The 13,807-nt window shown below is 46.7% G+C and overlaps 1 protein-coding gene across 2 annotated transcripts in view; it reads left to right on the forward strand.

Moving 5' to 3' along the window:
- Window positions 1-7,550: 7,550 nt before the first annotated feature.
- TESK2 (testis associated actin remodelling kinase 2) overlaps window positions 7,551-13,807 on the forward strand; it is a 76,848-nt gene continuing 70,591 nt past the window's right edge. The window contains exon 1 of one of the 2 annotated variants that reach the window (XM_030953061.1): window positions 7,551-7,704. The gene's annotated coding sequence lies outside the window, so the exon portion shown is untranslated. Of the gene's footprint in view, window positions 7,818-13,807 lie in introns of both variants that reach the window. The other variant, XM_030953062.1, reaches the window with a different exon arrangement.

The raw sequence follows: 13,807 nt of genomic DNA on the forward strand, positions 1-13,807 counted from the left end.
TTGACAGAGGTGGGGCTGTGGGTCCCCTTCTCCATCAGATCCCCGTGCCTGCAGCACCAGGGGACAGAGGAGGAAAGTAGAAATGGGTATTAACCCAAGAGGTTTTGCCTCCCTTTTTCAATATGGAGCTGCTTGGTTCTCAGTTCTGAGGTAGAAGAGAGTTGATCTGATACAGAACTGATCATGCCTTCTACCAGCTTTATATGAAAAAGTAAAATTCACTCTTAACCCCTCACGGGAAATGTGTTTCTAGCTGCTCGCTACTTACTGCCAGGAAAACTAGCTGTACCATTTTCTGGCAGAGGTAATTGTGCTTGTACAAATGTCCCAGTTCTAAGGGGAATTCTTTTAAGCATATTTACAGCTGTGGAGTTGGTTATGGGAGTCTTCTATTACCCACAGAGGTTGCAGGGCTACCCAAGAGACCAAAGCCCCCTTTGCTCCAGACAGGCTTGGTGTCTCAGTGCTGCATCACCCGGGCCAGGAGCCACATCTCACCAGCGAGGGACCAGGGCATGTCCCTGAGCAGGGCATGAGCTCCAGGGCACAATGGCACTGCTGGCTGTGCCCCCAGCTCATGAGCAGGTCCAATGCCTGTGTGCTTGACTCACTTCTCTGTTCTGGCCTCTCCCTGGAGACGCCAGAGCCATAATATCCACCTCAGCTGCCTTACAGAGGGTGGCTCGCAGTCGTCAAGGCTACCGGTCCCTGTGCTTTAATTAAGCACACAGACGCTGCACGGGGTATTTTCAACAGCTGGGGGACAAGGAGGAAGGGGCGCTGGCAGTCCTCAGAGGGGCTGGTGAGCAGCACCATAAATCTGGGCAGATGAGACCCCCTGCAGGTCACTGCTATTATTTAGCTGATGTCCACACTCATCAGGATTATTATTAACACACTAATGAGGTACCTCTGGCTCCCCATAGCAAGGAAGGAGCAATTGGGAGTAAGAAAAGGGACAGCATCTGTGTGATAATATCTTTAGGATGATACTGCTGATGTCCCATCCTGGAGAAGAGAGCAAAAGGAAGGGGAACTTTAACATCTCTCTGGTACACAGCAACTTCCTCATGGAATAAGCAAAACTATTCCCCTTAGACAGCAGGCAGCAGCCCCCCATGTCTCTGTAGGCTCTTGGCTTGTTCTTGAGTGAGAATGAAAACACCCTTGCAAGCCCTAGCAGCATCTAGATCAGACAGGTCTGGGTAGCACTGAGAGTTGAGGACTTAGAATAACTTTTGAAAGAAAGTTTTGTGCTCAAAAACCACAACATCAACTTCTGCCACTGTCACACCTCCCTCTTGCAGTGGCTCTGTTCAGCTCCCATCCTTTTTTTCCTGGCAGCCAGCCAAGTCATGGAGCAGACCAGCGATTATAATGTTGGTTATAGTAATTTAATAGGAAGAAGCAGATCATAGAAAATAAGTGAATAGAAAATAGTGGCAGCAAAAGAGCTGAGGGGAAGTAAGGGCAGAGGCAGGAGGGATGGAGATGCTGGCCCTGGGAAGGACAAGTAAACTCAGTCCTTGGGCTGTGCCCCCCAAACCCAGCGTATGACATAGGCTGAGTGTCCCCTGAGGGAGCAGAGCTTTGGCCTCGCTGCCACCATGACCTGCAGCCCCACAAAATCTGGAGAGTGATCACCAGCCCAGGGGAGAGTGATTGCAGCAGTGGAGTCCTGAGCAGAGGGATGGCTCTGGGCATGTGGGTGGTTCACCTGGGCTCTGGGCTCATGTAAATCATTCCATTTCTTGTGCTTTGGCCTCTCTCCCCTCTGCCCTTTGCAGGGGCACTGGGAGCACGGCTGGTGCACATCTCAGCCTGGCCTTGCAGAGCCCAGCAGATCCCAGCCTGCCCCCTGTCCCCTTGCTTTTTGATGAGAGTGGGGCATGATTAGGATGGTCTTGGGGTAGACAGGCCCAGGTATCATCTCTAAACAGCTGCTTTCATCCTCCAGGAGCTCTTCAGTGCAGAATGAGGAGAGGGCCTGCTCCCAAAAGAAGACAACTTGCCACTTCTAGGGATTTTCAATTCTCAAGGAAGCTGGAAGCCAACTGACTGGAGCAGAAGAGCTAATCATTGAGTGAGTCATTCCCCCTCCCAAGGCTGAAACATTAAACCAGTTTTTTATGAAAGGCAAATTAAATCCCACAAGTCAGAGCCAAGAAAAGAGAATTTATCAAAGAGCAGAAGATGCCACTGTGGGACTTGCAGGCAGACAGAGGGAGCATTTGCTCAGCAGCCCAGGATATTACATCTCCTGTGCCTCTCCTCCAATGTAAGGAGCACTGCCATTCATCTATTTTTAATAACAATGACGCAGGCAGTGAACCTGACTTCAAGGCTGGAATATCATCTTCTTCCCTCTGCATATCTCTCCTGACTCATCTTCTGTTCCAAGAGCTCTCCACAGCTTGGTAGCCCAGCAAAGGAAGGAAGAACAGAACTGAAAAAAAAAAAAGCCAAAAACTGTGGATCAGAGAGCAAAGCATAAGAGTTAGAGAAGCATTCTGGGCAAGGAACAATTAACACTGTGACTTCACTGGCTCAGGGAGCCAGGGAAAATTAAGGGTCTGGGAAACCTAAATGTATCTGCGGACAGGCTGATCAGGGAGTGGGATCTCTGAGAGAGCTGAGCAGGGATCTGGTAGCATCTGGGTACTTGTAGGTCTTGCAGCTCTGCAAAGAGGGCTGGAGAAAGCAGGGGCAGAGCTAAAGGTGCCCAAGCCTGGGGTGGCTGGTGGGGGGGACAAGCTGAAGAGCCCTGTGGTGGCAGAGGTCTCCAATTTCAGTGCCACAAAAGAGAAAAATCTCTTCACTGTTGTATCTGCAGAGATAAGGAGTGAGTGCAAGTGTGAGGAGCATAACTAGAGGAGGAGAGGCTGCTGTGCAGCCTGAGGACACAAAAGGCTGTGCTTTCATCCTAGAGATAACCTGCGTTAGCTGGGGAGTGAGAACAGCACACCAGGCAATGCAGAAACCCTTTTGTGCCTCAGCTGAGGCAGGAGAGGTGGGACTGATGGCCATTGGGCTGTTGGCCTTGATCTTCACAGGACTGCATGGCCTCTTTCAGCATCCACCATGGTCCAAGGCAGTGCAAATCTGCATTTCTGCACTTTGGTGGGTGAATACAAAGCTAATGCAACTTCATCAGATGTTTAAGGTTTTCCTCTACAAAATTGGTACTCAGACATCTCAGAAGTTCAGATGCTGCTGAGAGAAGCCATGTCCCAGGCCTGCCCTGAGTATTGGGGTCTCACCCTTTGCTCCTCAGATCCCAAGGGCTGGAGCATGGTGTGATGGGCTGTGCCCAGGGCTGAGGCAAGGCACAGTGACACAGGGTCAGTCCTGGCTCCTTGTCCCAGTGTTTGCACGGCCTCATGGTTGGGAGCACCTCAGAGCCAGCTGGTCAGCTCAGTGCCACTCCACAACCAGGGCACCGCCAGGAGCTTGGTGACAGCCATGCCACAGCAGCGTGCCAGGGCAGGCAGGCTCTGCACTGCAGCCAAGGCAGCAGATGGCCGTGATGAGCAGGCAGGGGAGCACAAGGCTGCAGCACCAGTGCCAGTACAGGAGCTGTCAATTTGGGCATTTCCATCTGCCCTAGAACAATCCCTTTCCAGTTCCCCAGGCAGGGTGTCTGGTGCTGTGCCAGCCTCCTGGAAGAGGAGCATGGAAGATGCTCTGACATTCCCATGGTTGCCAGGTCTCATGCAGAGACCTGTGGTGGTGGGTTTGGGCTGACATGGAGCAGGCTTTGAGCACAAGGACACACTGGCCACCTCCTCTGCACCAGTGGTGAGACAGAATTGGGCAGAAGGCAGGTTCATCCTTGTGCAGAGGACAGCATTCAGGCTGCCCCACAGAGCCCTCCTTGCTGCCAGGAGCATGGGCATGACAAGGCAAGGGGCAGGGGGTCAGAGCACAGCCCCAGCTGTGCCTTCCCCCTTCCCCTGCTCAGAGTGGCTGGAAATGCCCTCTTGCCCACAAGCAAACTTGTCCCTGTTCTGCAAAGGCCACCTGCAAGGCTGGCTGAGGGAGGCATGTGTGGGAGAATGTTCCTCCCAGGGAACCCATTAAGATGGTTTTCAAAATCTAGGGGTTTGATGTGTGACTGAAACCTAAAGGCATAATTTTTTCATTGCTGTTAAACATCCACCTAGGACAGGAGCTAGAAAAGGACCTATATTGACATTAATCAAGAGAAAATTCCTGGAATTCCCATGGGGACCCTCTCTTCCAGCTCCTGTGACATGACTTCAGATCTCCACAAGAGTAAATCAGAGCAGAATTTGACCAGTCTTACCCAAAGATGGTTTTTCTAGACAGGTTTCATTACAGAAAGTATTTATTAGGTTAAATCACTAAAATGCCCAATCTCATCACAATACTGTGAGGTCAAACCACTGTCTTGGGCCCTTGGGAGGCAACAGAGACAGTCCCTGTCGTGTGACACTTGTTTAATTTTGGAGCCCACAGAAACTCTGCTGGCGAAGACATCTGCTCTGCTGCAGTGGGGGCAAATTTACATGGATCCATTGCATCAGCTTTCTTCTTGGGAAGGAGAAATTTCCCACACCTCTCTCCTCCGAGGCATTTGCAGATCCTGGAGGAAGGGAGTTCCCCCTTCTGCCTGCTCTCAGCCACCTTCTCCTGTCTGTTTTGGTGTCCACCCGTGAGTGAACCCTGTGCTGCTCCCTTTCCAGACCAGTCACATTTAAAAAGCCAAAGTGACCCATCTGGAGGAGAGAGGTGCAAACCACAAAGGCACAGAGCTGCTGTTTGGAGTGGCTGATCCTCGCATGGAGCACGCTGGGGGCATCTGGGGGAGAGGGGAATGAACACCCTGAGCACAGACATTTCCAGGCTGGGGGCCCTTCTGGGAGGGGAGGAGATCCCCAGAACCGAGAGCGCTGAGACATCTGCGAGGCTCTGTCTTTGATGAGTCGCTTTGATGAGTTTTTTAATGCAGCGTTTATTTTCCTCTCTCCGGGAAACAGAGGGAGGCTCCAGAAGTCTCTGGTCCTCTGCAGGTTTCCAGGCTGCAGATTTGCCCCGCTGCTCCTGCCAGCTGCGAGGGGAGACGGGGACTGAGTGAGACAAAGTCCTGCTGCGATGCCCGGTTTTTTCTGCTTTAAAAACAGGACTCACCGTTGAGATGTAGCCATGGGAGGGCTCATAAGATGGTTTATTTCCCTCTCAAAACAGGGCTCAGTCGCGTCACGAGTCACAGGACCTCTCGCAATGTTATATGAAACAATGTGGGTGTTTCCGACTGAGGTTCAGCTTCACTGGATCTCTCTGGTGTGTTTTAGTGATGCTGCTTTGCACCAGTGCTTATTCCTGGCTATGAGCAGTAAGACATTCGCAGTCCAAAAGCAGGAATTACACATATCTTGCTTGGGAAACAAAAAGGAGGTAAATTTTTTGATGGGAAACAGGGGAACGATAATTAATTTGCATAGTTCTGGGATCAGTTCCTAAAAGGAGCGATAATCAAAACCTACCAGCAGATGTCATCTTAAAGCCAACTAATAGCTCCCCAACACCAGGGACGAGGATATCAGGGAGATACTGTTTATTTTTTTTTTAAACGGGGTACAAAGTCGCAGGGATCACTGGACCCTGACATGAAGGACCCCAGAGCTGACTTTATTTATCTTGCTGAGATAAATCCCACTAAAATATAAAACACTGAAATTTAACTTATTTAAAAAAAAAGTTCTAAAGAAAAAATCTTGCTAAAACCCCCTATTCTGAGACTCAATTCTACTTGAATATAGAGAAAAGAGACTGATGCATCTGGGTAGTTCCATCTGCTTTGTCACTCTCTAAAATATGATGATAATAATAATAATAATAATAATAATAATAATAATTTAATGGCTTAATTACCAAAGCTTTGCTGCACCCTGTGTTTCAGCTGTCATTAAAATAGATGTTTGCAGGTGGTTGATATTTAACATTTGTGAGCGTGGGAAAATTTCCTGTGAAGGAAATCCAGGAGGAAATTAAGAAAGCAAGACATTTTTTGCCCCCACACGAAGTACTTTTAATCTGTTACCTGTGCAAAGATGATAATAGCTTTTGTAGTTAAACATACAGAGAAAGTTTTGCTGTAGACTCTTGACGGAAATTCTGAGACTAAATTTAATCAAGACATTGCAGAATAGAGGTATTTTAATCCAACTGTAAGGAAAAGTCTCTGTTCAGTATTTAGAGATAGTGCTAATGTGTCCAACATCAAACTCCCTCAAGCACATTTTAGATTATGCTGAAAAGACTAGATGTAAAATTAATTACGAACGATAATGAGAAAACATTAATAATATGGTACAGCAAAGCTGAGTGACACATTCTTGCCCAAGACCCCTTTTTAGTTACAACTCCTCTGGTTTTTAACTGTTTGGGCTTTGGTAATTCGATCCATAACTGTATAGCAAATGAACTTTGTTTGTTGAAGAGTTGCAGTAAAAATAGCTCAGCCTCTGCCAAAGATGAGGTCAGGGAAAAAAATCAGCCTCTCGCCAATGTAAACCAAAACCAAATCCCCCTCGAAAATGTTTAATGAGATGTTTTAGTCCTGCCGTGCTTTGGAACGGATACTTGGAATCTGGCAGTCCGTCGCAGCAGGAAGAAAGGTGTCTTTTTCCATACCTGTTACAGGTTGCCTACAAGCGGATAACTGCTAATTTTTAAAATAGCAGTTTGTATGTGAAAAATCCCACGTTTGTTTCATCCTGGCAGCCGAACCCGCAGAATATCTGAGCTGGATTAAGGAGGTTCCAGGCGGGGACCGGAGGCGCCGAGCCGTGTGACCGACACCAGGAGCGGGGACAGGCAGATGGGAAGATCGGGAGGAGCAAAGGCTGAAGCTGCACGTCCTGGAGAGAGGAGGAGACCGGGGGAAGAGATTGGGAAACCCAGCAGGGGACGGGCAGCAAGGGGCAGTAACAGCAGGGCTGCCACCATGGAGCCCGCCGCGGCCACCGCTGGCCGCCTGTGAAGGGCTCAAGGATGGGGCAGGGACCGGGACCGGGACCAGGACCGGGACCAGGACCAGACTCGGGACATCCGAGTACCCACCCCACTGACAGCTTCAGCCACAGCCGCTACAAACACACGGTGATTGGCTGTCCCGCCCGCCCATCATTGCCCGCCCCGCTCTTTTACTGGCTGATTCTCTTATTTATAACCCGCCCCCAGCAGCTGGCCAATGAGAGCGAGGCGCCTATAACAACGCCCCCTCTTCTTCCTGCCGCTGCCTCCCGCGCGTCTCTCGGGAGTTGTTCTCGCTCCTGTGATTGGTCAGACAGCGTGTCGCTCAAGCGCCCACAGCCAATTGGAAAGGGGCATTCACGCGGACTACCTGCGAATCCCTCCGCCCGATTTCCTTTTCCCATTGGTCAACAGGCACTGTCCATCACACTTCGCCTGGTGCCGATTGGCTGGTAGGGAGGGGCGGCTCCCGGCCGGTTCCCGCCCCGGCGCTGTGGGCGGTGGCGCTCGCGAGGAGGAGGAGGTGGAGGCGGAGCCGGCGGTCGCGGCCCCGGGTCCCGCAGCCGGGCTCCCGCCTCACATGGGGCCCCCGCTCCGGCCGCAGCGGCGGGGCGGACCCGCGCCGGGGTGCTGAGGGGCCGCGGCTGCGGGATGCGGCTATGAAAGCCCGCGCCGCTCGCGGGCCCTGCAGGCGCCGCCGCTCAGGTAACGGCCAGCGCGAGGGCGGCGCGGGGCAGGTCCGGGCGGGTCGGCGGCGGGGAGCGGGGCCGCTCCCGGGAAGGGGCTCCCTGCCGGCACTGGGGTCTCACTGCCCCGAGGTGAGCGGGGCGTTCCGGGGAGCAGGTGCGCGGAGTAGGTGAGGGGCGGCGGGAAAGCCGCGCTCTGCTCCGGGGGCAAGGGTCTGGCAGCGCCCGGCGCGGATCTTTGCCCGGCCGGGATTGCCTTGGAAATGTTCGCTTTGCCAGGAGGTGCGAGGGCTTGGCTCGGGTTTTACTGTTTAAGTGCAACCCTGTAAGAATACGTGAATCACGCGTTAATGACAGGCTCGAGTGTCCGAGCGTACGTGCGTGTGTGTTTGCTTTATGGCCTTCAGGTGAGACGTGCTTTATAAATGTAGATGGTCACTCTTAATGTTGTATTCCTCGGAGGGTCTGGAGGATTTTAGCTTTAAGTACGGGGGACTTTCCAATCGTGTGTTCCTGTAAGTGGTGCTGTAAGAGTTGAAAGCTACAATTTCAAGAGTAATGAATTGAATTGGAAGAGTACTGAGTTGAATTTTATTTAAACGTTTCTGTTTGCCCCTCTAAAAAAAGCAACAGCTAACATTTAGGTTAGTTTATGAGAAGCCTTTGTGCTTCGATTTTTTTGTTGTTGTTGTTTTATTTTTTAATAGAGATTAGAGTTCTACTATGTTTTATTGTCTGCAAAATCAACAGACTTATAGTTCCATGGACTTAATTAGGCAGTGGAATTTGCAACCTAAGATAAGATTTTTTATGAGAAACTCTGACGTGCCCTGTGGACTAGTCATAAACCTTTCCATTTAGTCATTATCATTGGAAATTATTGTTGCACGCCAATAAAAATGTCATTTTCTGATTCTTGCAGTGTTCAGCTGTAGACATGGCTGAGTAATTCCATTGTCCGTTTTGGTTTGTGTAAAACTTTCATGCAGAACGAGTAGTTTAAACTGAAGTCGAAGGTGTGTTCTCTATACCTGGTGGCAAGTATGTGCTCTCATGTGTTTTTTGCTTTGATTTGTTTTGTGGCTTTTCATTAGGATGAACAGCTGGCAGCTGGGACCAAGCACAAATTAGGGCCTACAGAGCAAGCCTAGCTTCAGTTCTTCGTATTTTTCTGACTGTGGAAGGACAGAGTTAGTTCACAAGAGCTGCTCTGGTGGCACAGGCCTCCTGTAACTTAGTTCTACCCTCTGATTCCAGATACTTGCTTTTAGCATTGTAATCCTTTATGCAAATGGTTTCACAGACTCGTGAAAGAAGTGCAAGGTTGAAGGAGGGGTCTGTTGCTTTGGTGTCTGCTGCAGAAAAGAATGAAGCTTGTGGTTCACTTGCATCATAGGTTCCCTTTCTGTATTTTTCCTGTAGCAGACACCCATGCATTTGCACAATGGCAGAGCTCTTTGCTGTGTCCTTGCAGGGCGGCATCTTGCAAACTGGCACAAAAATAAGAGCTCTGCTAGGCAAGATCAAAAAAAGGTCAGTGTTCATAATTTTTTCTTAGAGCCCTTTTCCTGCTTATTAGTTCCCTAACATATTCATTTGGAGCTGTGTGTTCTTCAGTAAGTCCATCTAATAATCAGCAACTGTATCACACTGGCTCCATCTGTTGTCTGTTGCCCAGTCTTCTTTCTGACTTAGATTGTAAGCTTCTTTTCATATGATCCTGTCACTTTTTGTTAAGTTGAACCCATTGCTGGTAGTGGCTAAACCACTTTCTGGTGGGATTGGCCTGTTGGTTGCCCTGGAGAAATGTAACAGCTTTTGCAGCCAGCAGTGGAGCTGGTTGAAATAACTTTGCTTTTGAAGGCTGACCTTGTACACTCCAGGTCCATGGCTCTCAAACTATAAGTTATGTGTTTTCCATTGTACAGGAGTGTCACATTGGTTTGTAAATACCAGCAGACATCAGTGTCTGCAGTACCTTAAGAACAACGGGTTTGGGAAGCCCTGTTCTCACTTCAGAAAGTCATGAATTAGTGAAGACCGTTTTACTATTCCATTTGTGCAGCTGCTACTGCAGTAAACAAGGTCCTCGGTGTTCCACTGTGAGGTGCAGCCAGTAACAGCCCTGTGCTTAGTAAGGGTAGGCTACAGAATGTCTTCAGTATTTGTAGAGATGATCCTTTAAGCTGGAAAATACAAATATTGACTGCCTTGTGTGGGGTGCATAAATATAAGATTGTGTCCAAGAGATGTCAGTCAGGTATGAAATTCAGCCGGTTTACTTTGTCTTCATCCCTCTTTCAGGCAGTCGTGTTCTCTTCCCTTTGCTGTTCTGGATTGTCTCACTGGCTGCATCGAAATAACAAAAGTCATTTCCAGTCTCATGTGAAACCCTCAGTGCTAACAGAGCTGTCAGCCCTCACTGCAAACCCAGCAGAGAGGCTGGGGGGGAAATTCCTAGATTGAGATGTTACAATACCTGTTGGTATTAGAAGGCTTTGATTCCTTTTCTTTTTATTAAGAGCTCAGCAAATGTCAGCCTGCTGACACCTGGAAGGCATGAGCAGCTTCTCAGTGTCTCTGCTGGGCTCTGTTTTGTTAAGCAAACATAATGTATTAAAATTATCCATTTGAAGCAGCAGCTGTGTCTTGTACATGATCTACTTGAGTGCTTCTTTAACTCCAGTGATGCTCTGTACCCAGGCTGGAGCCTGTCTGCACTGTGTGTGCAGTGAAACCTGTGACTGAAACCAGGCTAGGACAGGAATGGATTGTTGCAAGGTCCTTAGCAGAGCTTCAGTTTTGTGTTGTAATTTGACCCTAGAAAATGCTGGTAATTGCACTGTGGGCATAAGGATCAAGTAGTGTTCTGTTTGTTTGTGAGTTTTTAATATTCTCCCTCAGTTATATTTGCCTTCTAAATATGTGCTAGAAATTATGCCTATGCCGGCTGAAAATATTTTTAAACCTACAACCTTGGCCCTGAATCCTGAGCTCTGCAGTAATAGCTGGTCTCTTTTACTCATTTCAAACTTGGCTACAGTCACGAAATAAATGAACTGTTTGTTTCAGCTTAGCCTCTCGTGGAGGTTTGTTTGCATTATAAAACCATGATGCAGTTCAGCAGACTTCCAGTTTCTGGAGTGGTGCAGTAGGGCTAATGCAGGTCTCTTCTGAGGAATGTCAGTTCTAGTTTGCAGGAAGCTTGTGCTTTGACAGTACTGGCTAGAGCTGGGAATTATCCTGTACGGGGGAGATGAAATTAAAGCAAAATGTCATGTAGGTGAAAATAGAAAGTATTGGGATTTTCATGTTCAAATGCACTGGTGTAACCAAGACTATAAATTGAACCTAAAGACTTGTCCCATAAAGTAGTTGAAAAGACTTCAGGTTCAGGATGAGCTGGGCCAAACATAACCCAAGCTCTGGTATTTGTAGCTACCTCATCTGTAAACATTTGGTATTGTCTTCCTCTCAAGGACAAGAAGCTAAGTTATGGACAAACCAAGGAACTTTCCTCTGTTAGGAGAGCAGGTGACAGCACCTGGGAACAAAATTGTTGAGTGCCTGGTTCTCTTTACCTGTTCAGTTTAAATCCTTTGGTTTCATTTTTAAGCATTTTTTCCTGTTTTTTTTTTTTTTTCCCTCCAGGCTAAGGATCTCAGTCAATTCAGTCTTTGGAAAAGTTCATTCTTTACATTTCTTTGAAGCCCTTCTGAAATTTGCACAGTACTACAGTGGAGTCTTCTTCCCCCTTGACTTATTATTTTGTGGAGTAACACTTGCCAGCATCATTCCTTTAATTCCTTTATGTTTTTGTAGTGCTGGTTGTTGAAGCTTCATCAGACTACAAGTTTAAATAGTTAACTCTTGGCAAATGACTTATCAAAGCTTTGGCATCTTGTTCTTCAGAAAAAACCTTTTCAAATTAATAACATGCTTCTGCCAGATTTATTGCTTTCCAGGCTGAATGCCTAGCGATGGTCTCTGTGTCTAAAAATGGTTGTTGTTATTAGGGCCATCTTTTAGGAAACTGAGTTTGACATTTGAGTGCAGATATGCACATATTTATAAAGATACTGGGGACAGAAAACCTCTTAGTAATGAATTGAAATGTTTTTTGGAAGGATCTTGTTTTATACTCTGAGGTATTAAAGGGATGCTGCTGAACTTGAGGAGCCTTACCCATTTTTATATCTATGAAGTATAAAATGTTAATTACTGGCTAATTATGCCACCTGTTAGTTTGACACTGATGTTTAGGGTGTAACTTGATGTGCTCTTGTGGGGTTTCCATCTTTAAATAATTGCAGGCTCTGGCACTGGTTTTGAAAGGTAAATCTCTAATTAACCCAATTAATGCTGATAATAGTTGTATTTATAGTAATTTCTATGGTTAAACAATCCATGCATTCATTCAGCAAAGAAACTGATTTTAATATAATATTAATATGGATTTTTTTTCCTTCAAGGTGTGTTTTGGTAAGCAAAGAAATTAAAATGTAGTAGGGTATGAAATGTTCTGAAATTATGCTTTTTAGAAATGTGAGAAATGGCTGAATAGGGCAGATATGCATTTTGAGAGGTAAATTTCAGAATTACTTTGTTCTTGGTGTTTTTCCTGAATAAGGGTGTCAGAAAAATTATTCTGGAAGCTGAACATTTATTAGGAAATGTGTTTTCTAGTGTGTGGTGTCTTTTAACTGTCTGTTGAGCACAGCTTAAGAGTTTTTAAGCTGAACGCTAATATGAAAAAAACCACCCAACAACCTTTTAGTTGGTTACAGGATTTACAGGATAGTCTTGGATTCTGTTCAGTGCACTTTAATTAACCATACAAGGTAGTAAATTAAAGTACCTCAGACTGACTTGACAGTCAATTAAACCTTGGTTGATTTCATTGAGAATGTGATCATTAGTGTAATTGGCCAAAATGACAGGAGGCCCACTTGGACTTGTGCCCATTTGAAATTTTCCTCTAATTCTGTGTATGCAATCCTGGGCAAGATAATGGAGCTGTATCCTAATATTTTCCAAGGATTTTGTGTAGCTGTCTGGAAAGGTAAACTCTAGCAGGCAAAAATTAAGGAATGGGTTACTTGGGAATCCAGATGGCAAAACCTTTTGGGGTTTTCTTTTGTGTGAAGTACAGAGAATTGCTTCTCTCATTGTGGAGTTTGTACAGTTTTGCAAAGTTCACCATGTGATTTCAATCATAAGGATGTGTATATGTGTGAGGGAGATTTTTTTCCTTTGTTAAATAGATGTAGAAACTGTGTTGAGGCCATCTTTTGCTAATGGTATCTGGATACTTAAGAGATTTAGGCTCCTCTTGTTTAATACTTACCTAACTTGGTCTATCTTCCTCTAGTTAAAACAACAGCAGTCTTTCCTATTTTGTTTTTTTATTCTTGCTTTGCCTGAGAACTTCTAATCTTTACTTTGCTGGGTTGCAGTGTAGATGTGTTTTCTCACTGGATTTATTCTGGGGTTCTGCACTTTCTGTGGAGTGGTGATCCTGTGGTACCCTGTGGTACTGGGTTGTCAGGTTGTGCATTTCCGGGGGCAAATGCTTGCCTTCTTCTGTGGAAAGTGTCTGGTGCATGTGGGTGCTACTCTGATGGAAATAAGTTCTAAAAAATTGTTCCTTCAATTACAGTAGGTTTTCTGGTCAGTCTTCAAAGATAGCATCTTCTGATTCAAAAAAATGAATTGTTAATACCATGGTTTCCTCTGTTCTCCTTCCATAGACAGTTTCTTTATCTCTGTGAAAAGTAACCAAAATATAGCTTGTCCTTTTCAGATCAAAAGGAATTATTTAAGTGGGCCTTGGAAACTCCCAGGCATCTTGTCTGTAGCTGAGGACATTCTCTGGGCTATTTTTCTCAGGCTTTATCTTCCTGTGGTGCTTCTGTGCCTTTTCCAGACCCTCAAGACTCCCGAGTCAAGAATATGAGATCACAAACTGGATCCTGATCTGCTCTGTGCCAGTTGGCCGCTGCAATCTGAAAAGGGCAGTAAGGTTAGGCATGTGGGAGTCTGCATACAAAATTCTGTAGGGAAACCATGATGTGGGATTTGATAGAGATTAAATTTTCATATTCATGCCTTGGTAAGAGTCC

The sequence above is a fragment of the Camarhynchus parvulus genome, chromosome 8, assembly GCF_901933205.1.
Source record: "Camarhynchus parvulus chromosome 8, STF_HiC, whole genome shotgun sequence".
Classification (NCBI taxonomy): domain Eukaryota; kingdom Metazoa; phylum Chordata; class Aves; order Passeriformes; family Thraupidae; genus Camarhynchus; species Camarhynchus parvulus.